The sequence below is a fragment of the Mirounga angustirostris genome, unplaced genomic scaffold, assembly GCF_029215605.1.
Source record: "Mirounga angustirostris isolate CCGP_5_RB_7025 unplaced genomic scaffold, mMirAng1.0.hap1 SCAF_7, whole genome shotgun sequence".
Taxonomy (NCBI): domain Eukaryota; kingdom Metazoa; phylum Chordata; class Mammalia; order Carnivora; family Phocidae; genus Mirounga; species Mirounga angustirostris.
In genome coordinates, this window is record NW_026991715.1 from 37,397,679 (window position 1) to 37,402,495 (window position 4,817).

The 4,817-nt window shown below is 37.9% G+C and overlaps 1 non-coding gene across 1 annotated transcript; it reads right to left on the reverse strand.

Moving 5' to 3' along the window:
• Positions 1-4,438: 4,438 nt before the first annotated feature.
• On the reverse strand, positions 4,439-4,545 carry LOC123836334 (U6 spliceosomal RNA). Its single transcript, XR_006788941.1, has one exon. It is a non-coding gene; the product is annotated as a U6 spliceosomal RNA (small nuclear RNA).
• Positions 4,546-4,817: the final 272 nt, after the last annotated feature.

Genomic DNA, 4,817 nt, shown 5'->3' on the forward strand with positions numbered 1-4,817 from the left:
AGCCACCCAGGCGCCCTTATAGGAATTCTTGATCCTGAATATTATAGGTGGAAAATAAGTATTTTCATAAATAAAACTATTGCAACTTTAATAGTGAGAAACAGTGGGGTTTTCCAATGTTTTTGGTGTCTATGCAGAGTCCATGAAATGGACAATACAGTTAATTTGATTCATGTAGATTATTATGATATGCTGAGCCTCGTCTTCTGCCTACTCCCTCATCCAAACACATACAAAGGAAGCTTTTGGGAGGGGCAATATAACAGGATTACCCACAGACAATTAAAACAAAGAAAGATGGCCAGGACATGGGACTGTGAACAACTGATTCTTGCCACACATCACTGTCCCTGAGAACCATGGGGGAAATTCATGAAGAGAATGAGAACATTAGCCTGGAAAACTGATACTTTCAATTGTGCTGAGATTTTGGCCTCAAGTCCTAATGTTAAACTTGATGGAGCTAGGCCAGGTCACATGCTGGATTCTTTTTACTGAGCCTAGATAGGTTCAAGTCTAGAACTAAGTAGGCTGAGCTTCACCTTTTTCTCCAAAACTCAAGGCCCTATTCCTAAATTTTACCATTTCCATTTGGAGTTGGCTAGCTGGGAGGACACCCAGCAGCAAGGGAGCAGAGCCCTGGGGAAGTCAGGGGTCACCTACTGGTAGCCCATGGACTGTAACTGGTCCAAAGATATATTTTATTTGGCTTCAACAGCACTTAAAATTATAATTAATTTTAAAATCAAGAGATTTTTTTACATGAAATAATTAGATTTCTAGCATTCTTAAAAAGCTGGCAGATGTGGCTAACTGAGCCCAGTTTCCTCCAGGAGGCTAGAGCTGCCTCATGGTTGCCCTTTTGATGAGTCATGGATTCTTCCATGTACCCAGAGCCCTCCAGCCTGGTTTGTCTACCTCACTGCATGTATTAATTACCCAGCCCTGTGGTATTTGACTTTATAACTCTTATCTGATCTAGATTGCTGGAAACTCCCAGGAAATAAAACCCAACAAATAAGCAGACACTCTCCCAGCTCAATTCTGGCAGTCTGTCCTAGTCATGTCTTTGGTTTTGTGTAGCATTGTCCTTCCTTTGAGAAGGGAGTAAAATGTAACTTGGCAACCATCCTCATGGAACGAGGAGGAGGAGGAGGTAGAAGAGGAGCAAGAGGGGAAGAGGAGGAGGAAGGGGAAGAGGAGGAGGAAATGGAAGGTGGAGAGGGAAAGATTGGAGGGAAGTGTTGACCCTGGTAGAGGCCAACGTGGTGCCAGAATAGGCGTATGAGAAATTTAGTCCTTGACAACCCAACACAAAAACATCGTTCAATCTTGTCAATTCTGCCAAAACACAATCAATCCTATGGCGTAAAAAAATCAGTCAGTAAAAGTTACATCAGCCGATCCTACTTTTTTGTCCTAATTGACCATTACCCTTCGTGCTCACAATCACTTTAGTGAAAAGGATAGATTTCTAGGATAATTTAAAAAATGATCTTGCTAGTCTGGTCACTGACCGTAAAATGGAGCTTTCTTGCTTTGTTTATGAAGTTGCATCAGGTAACTGAGCTGGGTATGTGGGAACCTGGGTGACAGAGGAGAAAGCAGACCATGAACTGCATGGCCCCATCATCAATATTCAGAGTTAAGAGGCTTGCAAATGAGTTAACTGTGATTTACTCAGGGTTCCCAGAGTAATTCATTCCCATTTCCTTCACTCCTGAATAACAAGCTCCATATTTTTTTGAGTGGATAATATTTCTAAAATGACCTGATAATTTATTTCACATTGTCTTGGTATAATAATTCCTTTTTGTATTAAAGCTGTGTCCACAGAGGATTAAATACATGGATAAAATCCTTTGGACCAAACTCCTGTGCTGCAGGATGAGCTCATGGACATTGAGGAGACCTGGGTCATTGTCTCAGCTCTGCCATCAACCACTGAATGACTCAGCACAGTCACTCCCCTTCTCTGCGCCTCGGTATTCCCATCAGGAAAAAAAAACGTGAATGAGACAGTTCCTCAGATATTCTGCAGCTGTTATCATTTCAGAGGCAAAGAATTGTGGGAAGGGTCCCCAAATTCAAGTCGGGCCAGTACCACTGAGGACGAACACTTGGGCAGATACAAAAGTAGTATGAGTTTTTCTCTGCATTTCTGTATATAAAACCTCCTCTTCAATTTGATCGTTTAATTAAGTTAAAAAATACAGTTAAACCAGGAAATCATAATGACTGATACATACCTTAAGTATTTTAACACATATAAATGTTCATTTATTTCCCAATTTTTCACAGGCCAAAACCTTCTCTTTGGTTTTGAGTCTGCTGATTGCAGTCACCTGTTAGGAACTCTCCATGATTTTCAGTTTTGATTTATTTAAAGGAGCACAAGAACTTAAAAAACTTTGAGAAGCAATGTGACTTATAAAATTCTTCTGGAGTTTTATAATTTTGTACCATTTTCTGATTGCCTCTCACCCACACCTAACTTACTCACCACATTTTCTAGTTGCTTCCCTTTATCAAGACTCCAAAGATGTCAACTTTTTTTTTTTCACAAGAATAAACACTATTTTTGCCTTCGCAGTTCATTAGTTAATATATATATATTTTTTAGTTTTTATTTCAATTCCACTTAGTTAACATACAGTGTAATATTAGTTTTAGGTACACAATTTAAGTGATTCAACGCTTCCATACAACACCCAGTGCTCATCACAAGTGCACTCCTTCATCCCCATCACCTATTTCACCCATCCCCCCCACCTATTTCTGGTAACCATCAGCTTGTTCTCTATAGTTAAGAGTCTGTTTCTTGGTTTGGCTCTCTTTTTTTCCCCCATGATCATTTGTTTTGCTTCTTAAATTTTACATCTGAGTGAAATCATATGGTATTTGTCTTTCTCTGACTGACTTATTTTGCTTAGCATAATACTCTCTAAATCTTTCCATATCATTGCAGATGACAAGATTTCATTCTTTTTTAAAGCTGAGTAGTATGCCATTGTGTGTGTGTGTGTATATATACACACACACACACACACACATACACCACATCTTCTTTATCTATTCATCTGTCGATGGACATTTGGGCTCTTTCCATAATTTGGCTGTTGTTGATAATGCTGCTATAAACATCGGGGGCACATATATCCCTTTGAATTAGTATTTTTGTATCCTTTGGGTAAATACCTAGTAGTGTAAATTGCTGGATCATAGGGTAGTTCTATTTTTAACTTTTTGAAGAACCCCCATACTGTTCTCCAGAGTGGCTGCACCAGTTTGCAACAGTGTAGGAGGGTTCCCCTTTCTCTTCATCCTCACCAACACCTATCATTTCCGGTGTTGTTAATTTTAGCCATTCTGACTGGTATGAGGTGATATCTCATTATAGTTTTGATTTGCATTTATTCCCCTGATTATGAATAATGTTGAGCATCTTTTCATGTGTTTGTTGGCCATCTGGATGTCTTCTTTGGAAGAATGTCTATTCATGTCTTCTGCCCATTTCTTTAAACTGGATTATTTGTTTTTTTGGGTTTTGAGTTGTATAAGTTCCTTATAGATTTTGGATACTAACCCTCTATCAGATACAGCATTTGCAAATATCTTCTCCCATTCTGTAGGTTGCCTTTTAGTTTTTGTTGATTGTTTCCTTTGCTGTGCAGGAGCTTTTTATTCTGATGTAGTCCCAATAGTTTATTTTTGATTTTGTTTCCCTTGTCTCAGGAGACATTATCTAGAAAAATGTTGTTATGGCTGGTGTTAGAGAAATTATTTCCTGTGCTCTCTTCTAGTATTTTAATGGTTTCCTGTCTCTCATTTAGGTCTTCAATCCATTTTGAATTTATTTTTGTGTATGATGAAAGAAAGTGGTCCAGTTTCATTCTTTTGCATGTTGCTGTCCAGTTTTCCCAGCACCATTTGTTGAAGAGTTTTTTTTTCCCCCATTGGATATTCTTCCCTACTCTGTTTAAGATTAATTGACCATATGGTTGTGGGTTCATTTCTGGGTTTTCTATTCTGTTCTATTGATCTATGTGTCTATTTTTCTGTCAGTAGCATACTATTTTGATTACTACAGCTTTGTAATATAACTTGAAGTCTGGAATTGTGATGCCTCCAGCTTTGCTTTTCTTTTTTAAGGTTGCTTTGGCTATTCAGGGTCTTTTATGGTTCCATAGAAATTTTAGGATAGTTTGTTCTAGTTCTGTAAAAAATGCTGTTGGTATTTTGATAGGGATTGCTTTAAATGTGTAGATTGCTTTGGGTAACATAGATATTTTAACCATATCTGTTCTTCTAATCCATCACAATGGAGTTGCTTTCCATTTCTTTGAGTCATCTTCAATTTTTTTCATCAGTGTTTAATACTTTTCAGAGTACAGATCTTTCACCTCTTTGTTATTCCTAGGCATATTATGGTTTTTGGAAAAATATGGAATGCTTCATGAATTTGTGAGTTATCCTTGCACAGGGGCCATGCTAATCTTCTCTGTATCGTTCCAATTTTAGTATATATGCTGCCGAAGCAAACACTCATTCTTTAATATTTAATTACATTATGAAATTGCAACTGTATTTGTAATTGGCATGAACAAGTTTAGGAACAAACAACAATGTTTGGTAAGTACAAAACTCAAATGGAGTGCATGGATGTATTAGACTGAGGCATACTGGATATTAGTCATCAGCATGCTGAGGCAGTGGTTAACCCATTTGCTTAAGTCAGTTAAGTGGAGTTGGATCAGTAGGACTGCCCACTGAATGTTTTATCAATTCAGGTTATTTGCAAGCAACCAAAACCAAAT